The following is an 11,919-nucleotide window of genomic DNA, read 5'->3' as shown; positions in this document are numbered from 1 at the left end:
CCCGACGGGATAGGTGGGATGGGGGGGGGGGATAAAACAATTTAATTCTAGTCCGATCCAAGTGGATCCCGGAGCGGATCCAGTAGAGGTGGGGCCTGTAGCTCAGGGGATTAGAGCACGTGGCTACGAACCACGGTGTCGGGGGTTCGAATCCCTCCTCGCCCGCAACCCTTCATCCTCGAAGGAAATCTCCCTCCCATCTTGCCTGGGTTTGGGTTGGTACCCTGCATTTTCTCTCGGGAGTAGTCGGCGTGGAGAATAAGCCGAATCCAACATAGCTCCATTTCGATTGGAGATGGAGCATCTTATTTACCTACTGCTTAAGGAATTAATGAAACCATTTCTTATAAAAAAGAAAAAGGATGGCGGAAACTTCGAGTATCTGGTTAGGGGTGTCTAACCAGATACTCGGTCGGTTTAGGAATGGGATTTTGAGTCTCATTTAAAGGATTTTGAGTCCTTTGGAAACAGGGAAAGAATGGGTTTTCAAAATCCCATCCCCTGCCTGTTTGGGGAAATACTAGGATTTTTGGTCCATCTTATTCACATTCAAATCTTTTTTTTTTTTAAGAGACGAATCACGTCCGTGTATCAGTCTAAGCCGCCACTTCCTACCCCTCCTTCTTCTCTATCCCGTAAGACTATTCTTTGAGTACCGCATTGGGGCGAGACCCAATATCTTCTTTGCCGCCCCACCCTTGGTTTGGAGAGGGGAAAATAGAAAAGGTGGGACTTACGACCTTACCTATCTATGGAAACTCCATAGAATGATAAGAGAGACTCTTAGTAGTCAACAATCCCAGGATTTACATTCCATTTTTACGGATTGGTACTAGGGAATATTAAATTTCCCAAGGATTTCCTTTTCTTTTGATAGATTTAGCTTCGGGGACACCGAAGCAACAGGACCCACCCGCATCTCGATACGAAGATCGGTTTCGTCGCCACTTAGTTCGGAGGGGCAAGGAGATTGACCAAATCAAACTTTCCCGCCCGGGTTCTTTTTGCTTTCTCTTGGTGGAAAGCAAGGGGTCGGGAGACTTATTCCGGAAATGCAAGACGACTTTTGTTCCGGACGCCTTGCGAGGATTCGAACCTCCGTCCGTATTACGCATCACTCAATTTTGTGTCTGGTGTGCCTACCCTCGTTTCGAAGCAAAGGAACGTGAGGGAGTTCTGTGAACCGATTCAATTGTACCAATATCTCTCTAGTCCTGTCAACTCCTAAACCGGATTTTCATTCCTTTTTTGCTGGATTTAATAACTGCTAACTGGGAGACTCCACTAAGATTGAAACGAAATCCACAAACCTTTTTAATTATTCATCGATTCCCCGGGTAGTGGTAAGGTTCCAGTTCATACTGACTATGGCCAAGGGTTCAAATCTAGTCCCGCCCGCGATCAATCATCTCTCAATGTTTGATTCCTTCCTCGTACAGAGGCCTCTTTTTCTCATGACCTGACAAGCCCACGCTTGTCTCACAGGCAAGTCTTTTCACCAATATTGAGAAAATGATGCCATATGAATACACAAAAAAAGGGGGGGTATTCCCCCTTCGCCTAAATACTCGGCTGGATGTAACGGCGTGGGTTGTTACTGCGCAACTCCAACTGTGCACTGCGCGGAAATACTTCTATCTTCTCCGGAATAGACGAGGGATCATTTTCCTAGCAAGTGATTCTGGGTGCAAGAAGACAAGCTAGATATGAGAATGCCAGGATCAATTACCGAAGAAGATAGAACTATTTCGTAAATTGCACAGACGAACTAGTTGGGATAGCCGAACCAGCTTTTAATTCATTTGAGGAAAAAAAAAAAAAAAAAGAAGAAGAAGAGGGAAAGAAAAAGAAAAGAGAAAGAAAGAAAAGGAGGTTTCGTACTATAATTTGAAGTGGGTCTAAAAGAAGGTATTCCGTGTGATCTCGATAATAGGATCTATGAATATACCCGATAGGGTTGATGCTAGCGCACGAATGATCATAGCTATTTCAAGAGAATTTTTCGAAATCGAAATTGATAGAGAAACTAATGAATTTTGTCTAGAATTTAGGGGTGTATCGCTCCTCCCACTCTTCCCGGTGAACATTGATTTAATTATTTTTAGATAGTAATAGATGGAAATGACACTTGTGACGAGCGCCACCGGAACTGATGAGTACAAACCAGCTTTCCATCCATGCCAAAAGAGATAGAGTTTACCAAAAAAACCGGATGGTGGAGGCATACCCCCTAGGGATGGTGAACGTAAAACCGAAGAAAATGTTAGAACAGGATCCTTCATGTATAATCCCGCATAATCCCTGATATTATCAGTTCCGGTTCGTAAACCAAATGGGGTGATACGAGCAAAAGTTCCCAAATTCATGAGTATATAGATAAACGTATAAGTTATCATACTTGCGTAACCGTTCCCTGAGTCTGCAGAAAGTACCCCAATCATGATATATCCAATTTGGCTTATAGAAGGATAAGCTAGCATACGTTTTACGCTTCTCTGAGTAACGGCAATTAAATTTCCCAATATCATGCTAAAGGTAGCTAATAATCCCACCGCGACATGCCACTCATTAGAGAAGTATGGGAAAATTAGACCGAAGAGTCTTGTAAATGAAGCTGGAGCTGCTACTTTGGAGGTAACGGAGAAAAAAGCAACGACTGGTGTAGGGGAGTCAGAGTCGAAAAGAAGATTTTCGATCTTTTCGCTCATTCAGAACCGTGCGTGAGATTCTCACCTCACACGGCTCCTGGTTCGGAGGGGAGTCATAACTGGTATTGCTCCCAGAACCTTCCTCGTGTATGTCTCAAATCCATTTTTCCTCAAAAAATCCAGAATCACTCGATGCAAAGAATAGTTGTTAACTTCTCGAGGAATCCCTCATCATTTGTTTTCATCTCCCGCCAAGGGTTTCGTCTCAAATTCCTTCTTGGTTATTTGTCCTTTTCCCTTTTGCAACGAAATCCTTTCAACAACTATTGGTTGATAGGCACATGCAACAGGCGGAAGAGACAAATTGCGACTTTCTCCGTTCCCGCCAAAAAGACAAAAACCTATCTTAGGGTAAATTTTCAGATCAACGTTTGTTGAAAACAAGAAAAAAGGCTAAATCCCGCCACGTCAGGAATAGTAGGGGACTTTATAAAAATAAAAAAAAAAAAAATAAAGGCATTGTATGAATTTTTAATTTGACATTTATTTGAAAAGAATCTACCCCTGATGAACGAACTTCGCAGAAAAAAGAAGTCTATTTGATACATACGGAGGAATATAAATTGGGCCACCGATTTATCAAAATCCGCGAACTAGCTCCGTTTTGCTACACGATATTTGTCAAACTATTAGGATTTATGATGTAGCAGGAGCCAATTGTTCACACAATAACCAAATTTGGGGAATTGATAGATGTTCCCGCATGCTCGCGGGATGCAGAGGGAGTTAATTTGTTAATTTTTAGTTACCTATAACAAATATAGAACTTCCCGGATCTGAACGAATCACGCTCCTTCATATACATCAGGTGTCCACTGGTGAAATGGAAAGAGAGACAATTTGAATGCTGTTCCGGCTGTAGTAAACGCAGCAGATAGATAAATTATAGAACCATATCGATTGAATATAATTCCGTCAACTATTTTGTCAAGCTGAAGCTGTCCGCCGGAAGGTCCATATAACGAAGAGAAACCATATAATAGGGGGGAGGAACTCGCTCCACTCATCGACAGGAATTTCGTAGTTGCTTCATTCGATCTCATGTCCCGTTTGGTATATCCAGATAAAAAGCAGGAAGATAAGGCTAAGAATTCCAGGGACACGTAAATAGTTACCAAATCATTTGCACAACTGAGAACCATACCCCCCAAACCTGCAGCTAATTTAAACAATAAAAATTCAGCTAAAGACATTTTTGAACAAAGTATATAATCAACCGACGAAGAAATAGATAATGACGAGCAAATGAGTAAAAAAAATCTGAAAATATTCCCAAAATCTCTGGCGTGAGAACGTTCATAAGCGGTAAAAAATCCCCACTGCCATAACAAGATAACTGCACTAGCTAAAAGGGTTACCATGGAGATTTTGTAAAGCAAAAATGTGTTTTTTCCTTTACTCAATAAGTCAATTACAACTACTGCGGCTAAGCCTAGAATCAAGATAATTTCTGGTAAAATTGTCAATTTGGCGGAGGTATAAGTTAATTTTGCTAAAAATAAGTTAATATCATTCGTGATAAAAATCGAAGTAATATTTGACGTTGGATTTTTTTTTCTCTTTCCTTCCCCATCTTTTTCTCTTGGGAAGTAATTAAAAAACAAGTTGGATACTTACATATCTACGTACTCATTCGTAGAAACGAAAGCAATGGAATAAAAATTTCTAACTAATGAATTTATTTGGCAGCAATTTTAAAAATTTGCAACAAGTAGCAATTCCTAAATCTCTCAGAGCCCGATATCTAATACGGTGAATTGTACTAAGACAGACCGTATCGAAGATGAACGCCAAACCCTCCGACTACTAGACAATTCAAACTTTCTAGATGCCAGAATTTGATTGAGCGCCTCTACATTAGATTTACATCTCAAGAGACGTATTGTACTTCTATGTTTACCAGCTAACGTACTATCACATGACATCTGCAATAGAAATATCAATCTGCGCAATCTATACTGATTCATCGAGGCACCATAATACAAGGAAAAAACTTGCCAAAGTTGGACATATCCATCAATTATTTTATCATCTGTAGAAGTAACCCAGGCCGATTTACCAATCGGACGTCCAGTGAAGTCACAAAATCTTTGTTTTGCCAAGGTAGTAATTATTATTGAATTTGGAATTTTAGGATAAAACTTTTTTCCACCCAAAATACTGATATACAAATCTGTCACGGTTTCAATACGAACATTTTTTGATACCAGTTGCGCTAGTAGTGTATAACCCGGGGATGAGACGCAGCTAGTGGGTAATAATTTTCTTATCCAGGGTTCATTAGATTTGATCCGATAGTGAAAATGATATTTTAGAAGTATCCAAAGATAGTAAAGCATTTTTTTCACAAAATAGTGAGTTCCCTCGGAGGCTATAAGAAATTTGTTTCTCCATCTTCCGTAATGAATCCACAAACTTCGGCTAAAGGAGTAATCAATACTCGCTTTGTTCCATTTGAATTTATATGCAGAAGCATATATCTCTTTCCGAATGATATTACAACTATCTATAGGGGATAAATAATTGACTCGGAATTTATATACCTGTTTCCAGGGGATCAGTAGAAGTGAATCGATCTCGAAGATGTAGAAATTTCGAACTGGGATGTCAACACTTCCGTCTTGCCCCCCCCAGGGGAATAAAAAGTTTTTCCGCAAAATATTTTTCTTTTACGAAAAACTATTCTTAGCAGATGCAGAAATGAAACATCTTTAATTTGTCGTCGGAACAATCGAATTGAAGTTTCTAGATGAAGATTATGTGGCAAATCCGCTTCTAAAATATGATTAGATTTTGAAAATCTATCTTCCAGAAATAAAAACATCGAATGAATAGACTGCAACATCTTTGACTTACTACTTGTTTCAGCTCTGATTTTAGGAAAAAGGGCTATGCCTAATATGAGATATGTCATTTTCAAAAGCGGGTGAAGATACAAATCCACGTCTAATCCGTCGGTTAAGTTTCGAACAGACACTGAATCGTAAATTTTCAAAAAATTTAGATTAGGGTCACGTACGCTACCAATTAAACGTTTGACTGCCACCGTACTCCAGGCCCCAAAAACCAAGTTGGCGTCTGCACCATGTGATCGGCGTTTGCCATCTGTCAAATAAAAATTCTCCTCAGACAAAAAAAGAAGTGGGTGTAAAAAACAATTCTTGTTAATATAAAACTCCCCGTTCTTATGTAAAGGACCAGATTTAGCAGGAGATCCGTAATTGACTTTCGTCGCGATAACTCCCAAGCATTGGTATGTCTGATGCAAAAATTCCTCAAAAAAAAAAAAAGAAAGAAAGCAATTCCGTCTATAATATCTACAAATCATTTGTAGTCGGAATTTCCTTACAATTCAAGTTACTTGTATTTGTTAGTATCATTTTTACCAAAAGTAAAATTGGTATTACGCAAGATGAGAGGTGAGATTAGTAAGTATCTTTCAATATGGGGCATACTTACTAATCTGGCTAGGAAAACATCTGTTGAAATTCAATTTAGGAAGGATTTTTTTTTTTTTTTTGTTTGACAAATTGTCAAACAGATTCCTTGCCTAAAACAGGCGCACTTATTAATAATTAAATAGGAATATATTTGCAAATTCCCAAATCCAATTTTAGTTACGGAAAGGAAAGAGAGAGAGAGAATTTGTTTCTAGATTAATTTTTCAATTCGACGGGATTAATTATCTTCCACTTTTGCCTTCCCCGTTCCACCCTTCCACTGCATTCCGAAAAATCTTCCCAAGGAAGTTTCCATTTAAATAGGTTTTGAGGAAAAACCAATAATTTGTCCTAAATATTCTGCTTCTCGACGGGATAACGAATACCACATAAAGGTATAGTACAGGAAAAAGAGAGGGATAATACAAAAACATCTGAAAATATCTGCAAACTAAATCCGTTAGATTCTCCCCAATTATCAGAGCGTTTCAAATTTTAACTCTTATTTCGGAATTTTTGTCTTTACTGCGTTCAAGTAATTTTAAAAGTTGCCCGTCTGAAAATATTGCAAACAGTTTCTGTTAATTTGACGCCGCTTCCGCACAAGGTAGTGATAGCCAAAATATCTAGCTGGGTTTCCTCCCTCCGAGGGTTATAAAACTCAACCTCTTTAATTACTTTCCCTTCTTGCCGGGATTGGGATTCAATTGCAACTATTCGGTAAGTCGTTTATCAAGATAGGTGCATTGGCATGAACCCCCCCGCAAAACCGCACATGAAAGTTTAAGTTCGCGCGGCTTGAATTGTAACTCGGATTGAGTGGATTACTATCTTTACCCCCAGGAAAGGGAAAAGAAAACAATTGGGATCCAAAAAACTTATCACTTGTAACATCCGACGTGGAAGATATTTTTTTTTTGTTTCAAACAAAAAAGGTGGTAGCCTGATAGGAGTTTACTGCTGTATTTTGTAAGGATAACCATAGATACCGCTTCTCCCAAGATGTATGTACAAATACACCGGAATAAATGTGTATGCCTCAAGTTTCATTGAGTAATTAGTCTTAATAAATGTCGAAGTAGAAACGTTTCGTCCTTCAGAAAGAACCGGCGGTTACTGAATTCCGCAAAAGCAATTCTGGTACTCGAGTCACCCGTTGCTTCCTACCACATTGCTTCGGGCGTAATTTCACCATAAGATCTAATCTAAGGACCGACAATTTCTCATTGTTAAATACCTCCCGATTAGGCATCATCAATTTATGATGCCACCCGTTCAGTGCATTCTCAAAATGGGATTGAGTTAAATGGACTAAAACTTATCTCGAGTAATTAGCGGACTAGTTCCTCGAACTAAGCTAAGGACTCAATCGATCTTCTTTCTTTAGCCGCATACATTACATCAACTGTAATTTTCAAAATATTGTTTTGTCTTGCAAAAACCTCGGTATTTTTTTTTACTTTTCCCCTCACAAAACCAGGGATTCTCTTTGGTTCCGACTCAGCTTCGGGGGTCCAATCAATAGATTTTCCACCTGTAGATAGGGACTTGGTGCTTATCCCCTTGGTGTCGTGTCCTCCAAACACGTCTGATGAGTGATCTTCCATACCCAGATTGAATGAATTGTATATTAGATCTGATATTTGATTCGTTCCCTCGTAACCCATAAAGGGTCGATATCCTGAAGGAAAATTCTGAATATGAACTGGTGAAGAAATAACCCCACACGGGATGTCAATACGTTTGCCGATATGACGCTCCATTTGAGTTCCAAATATAGCAGAGGGCTCAATACGAGCTATCGTATCCCCAACTTCAGTATGATCTTCTGTAATTATTACTTCATCACACAAACCCTGAACCTGCTCATTAAACCGTCCCGCGTCATGCTTGCAATACGTGCCTGAACAACTTACACGAATTCCCATCTCTCCGGAGAGTATCTTGGTAATCGAGGCGGCGTGAGTTGCATCGCCGGAAACCACTGCTTCTTTTCCAGCTAAATTTTGGCAATCGATAGATTTGGAAAACCAAGCTGCTTGAGAAACAAATTTAGTTTGATTTTCAACATATTGATCGTAATGAAGTTTCTTTCCCAGTAATACAGTAGCCCAGAAATTCATAAGTTTTTCCACCTGCATTACGAAGTCGGCTGTATTTGAAATACCTATCGGAGTTGTTGATATATAAGGCATTCCATATTCTTTCTCCAAGAAACTTGCTGCCATCAAACCTATCTCCCGGTAAGGGACTATATTAAACCAAGCTCTTGGCAAATCCTTGAGATTATTAAGAAACTCTCCTTCTGGGATTATTTGATTAATTGAAACCCCCGATTCTCCAGGTAGACGTTTCAACTCGCGACAGTCATGTTGATTGTGAAAACCTAGGGTGAGAATTCCTATAATATTGGCTGAAGGAACATCTGTCAGGGACCGGTTAAAAATACCTTCCTTGCGGGCCCTATCTAAATAATATCGAACTATTTGTTCCAAAGTTTTATCCGAAGCTTGAAGCTCGTTAACTCGGTAGTGATTGACATCGGCGAGAATTACGTCGGACTCAGAATACAGGGAAGCTCTATCCACAAAATTTTGTAAATCTTCTTGTAGGATACTAGAGGTACACGTAGGTGTCAATACAATTAAGTCAGGGCGTTATTCCTCACCTTTTCGGCTTATATTACTTACAACCTTATCCCGGGATCCACGTGCTAACACGTGGCGATCCACTACACTAGCAGTTACTGGGGTAAAATCTCTTTCCCTTTCCGGCATGGAACGCATTACGTTAAAGTAATCATCTCCTAAAGGGGCATGCATTATAGCATGTACGTTTCTGAAGGAACTGGCTACCCGTAGGGTACCGATGTGAGCGGGTCCCGCGTACATCCGATGAGCTAATTTCATAGTTTACTTTCACTATTTCGTTGCTTCGTATCCCAAAAAAATCTATTGCTACATGTGGCTTATCATCATAATATGAACTGGAAGATTAATCAAAGGAGTTACTTTTCATTTCGTTACTTCTCGGTACGTGGAAGCGCAATTCAACACCCTCTTCTTCTTCTCAAAACTGGGACGGAAGGATTCGAACCTCCGAGTGACGGGACCAAAACCCGCTGCCTTACCGCTTGGCCACGCCCCACAAATGATTATTGCAACCAATATCTCACACATCGGCTTTACTGTCAACCGCTTCCCCCAACTTAACGACTCAACCTCCTAGGAAAAAGCAACTGAATAGGTGAATTGAATTTGATAGGAATTGCCGGTATTTGGCGAAAGAAAACTAATTGGAAGCCTATTTAGGAGAGATTTGGTTTAACTAAGAATTGAATCTCCTGATACTTACCTCATTCAGATGCAGAAATCTATGATAATACGTAATCCTATTTATGTACGTGAACAAAAAAATCTAGATGTCCGACAAGTTGCCCAATCAAACAATAAAGTATAAAAACATAGACATGTTAATAGAAAATCACATGTTCCATAACTGGAGAGTAGACATGACAGTCTCGTACAGTATTTATCTAGAAAATTCTCTTCACTTTGGCGATGCCCTTTTGGCCAAGTTACCCGAAGCTTATGCCATTTTCGATCCAATTGTAGACGTAATGCCGGTAATCCCGGTGTTCTTTCTCCTCCTAGCTTTTGTTTGGCAAGCCGCAGTTAGTTTTCGATAATACCCAAAAGATCGGTTGAATCCAGATTCTGTTGATTCTCAACACTTCTCCAATAGCTCTCACAAACGGGGTATAGGTTGGAAAGAAGAAAGTGTGGGGAAGAGGGGTTTGGATTTCACATAGAAGATTAATGCATATAGAGATGCATGAAAAGAAAGAAAATGTAGATTTTGAGCGAGTAAAAATTTTTCTTTCCTTTTATTTTATCACCTTTAGTTGTAGACATGGAGTTACATCATGCTTACCCTCAAACTATTTGTCTATGCAGTGGTCATATTTTTTGTCTCGCTTTTTGTATTTGGATTTTTATCAAATGATCCCGGACGAAACCCCGGTCGTAAAGATTGAAGGAGAAGTAGTGTTTCACTTCATTTTTATCGATGGCAAAAATTAGATACTACATCAATTTAGCCAATTGAGTAATAAGGGAGAGAGAGGGATTCGAACCCTCGGTACATAAAAATTGTACAACGGATTAGCAATCCGACACTTTAAACCCCTCGGCCATCTCTCCTAAATACTTAGGGTGCCTGCGGCCTCACTCAATTTTAACACTAATTTAGTGTGTAAGTCTATAATAACAAAGTATTAATGTAGGAATATAAACTTAATTAAACATCGGAGTCAAATTTTGTACAATCTTTGAAAGAAGAGAAGAAAAAAAACTTTTCTTTCACAACAAAGTTGTGAAAAGATGTCGGACCCCCCTCTTGCTTATCTATTTACGGATGCAACGTAAAAGTGGTAATAAAAAGTAGATTTTTGAGAATATCTTCCCAAATAGGGATTTTTGCTGGAAATCAATGTTTCCCATCCCAACCGGATTTGAGTTGTCTAAGCCACTTCTCCTTTTTCCAAATCAAATTGAATTGAATAGCAATAATTATTGCTAAATATTTTACCTGAGATACGGGTAGACTTTGGGAGTGGTTGAATAGCTACCTTGTCACATGGAGTTGATATCATACTTTTTTTTTTTCTTTCTCTGTTCCCCTTCTTCACTCAGTAAGGATAGATAAATAAAGGATAAATAAATAGATTTGATTGATTACCAGCCTCGCTTCAGTTTGTAGGAACTTACATTCAGCGATCGTCGCTAAATACGTACTATCTGATGCTGATTTTGACAAATAGTTTCACATCAATTGATTGAAACGAGAGCTATTTATATATACCATACCATTTCAAAAACAGGCAGAGAATCTTTTCGACACTTAACTTAAATATATTTGTCAAAATAGATAGATAAGATAGAGAAAAAATATCTATCTATTAAATTAAGGAGAAGTAATGAATCTAGAAATAATCACACAACTCGTCGTACTCACACTTGTAGCTGCTCGGGACTGGGACCGTTAGTAATTGCACTATTGGCTATCCGTAAAGGTAATTTATGAGATTGTTCCGCAATTAATTTTGTATTTTACAGGGATTCATTCAATTCATAAGAAATGGGAAAGGGGGGGGGGGGAGGGGGCTCCCTCTATACCAATGCAGATATGTTGATTTGTGCAAGTCTCAACAAACATTGTGCAATTAATCTCTCTATTTACATCTATCTATTTATATATTACAATAAGTTTGTATCGTAGCGGGTATAGTTTAGTGGTAAAAGTGTGACTCGTCTCGCAGTGATTTTGATAGTTGAGGGATCGTATCTCGGCTAAATTAACTGAAAGAAAAAACTTTATCTTCGCAGAAAATATGTGTTTTCTTATTATTTCTCCAAAATTAGAGGTAGATTAATCAATCTCGTCACTCATTCATTTCAAGAACTAGGGAAGATAGTGACGAAGCAGAATTGTTTTGGTACCCCAAGAAATACTTGGTTTAATTTCTACTTCCGGGGAGATAAATAAAGAAAAAAATCTATGGGTAGACGTCTAAGATAGCTGACTCATCGTCACTAAACCTCAGAGAATAAATCTGGGAAAGAAAGTTGGAATAAATAAATCCGGGTTTGTCAAGATTATTGAACATCTATTTGGTTGAACGGGATCCCTCGTTTCAACAACTCGGTGAGATATATTTCCCTAAGGGTTTTTTCCTGAAAAAAAAAAAAATAAAGAACGAAATAAAAGAA

At 38.8% G+C, this 11,919-nt stretch overlaps 1 non-coding gene across 1 annotated transcript; it reads left to right on the top strand.

The window, feature by feature from the left end:
• The first annotated feature begins 91 nt into the window (after positions 1 to 91).
• TRNAR-ACG (transfer RNA arginine (anticodon ACG)) lies at positions 92 to 165 on the top strand. The gene has a single exon. It is a non-coding gene; the product is annotated as a tRNA-Arg (tRNA).
• Positions 166 to 11,919: the final 11,754 nt, after the last annotated feature.

Source organism: Adiantum capillus-veneris, unplaced genomic scaffold (genome assembly GCF_014529385.1).
Source record: "Adiantum capillus-veneris isolate H3 unplaced genomic scaffold, ASM1452938v2 Hic_scaffold_33, whole genome shotgun sequence".
Taxonomy (NCBI): Eukaryota; Viridiplantae; Streptophyta; class Polypodiopsida; order Polypodiales; family Pteridaceae; genus Adiantum; species Adiantum capillus-veneris.
Note: the sequence above shows the minus strand (reverse complement) of the source record. Positions and strands in the feature narration are given on the sequence as shown.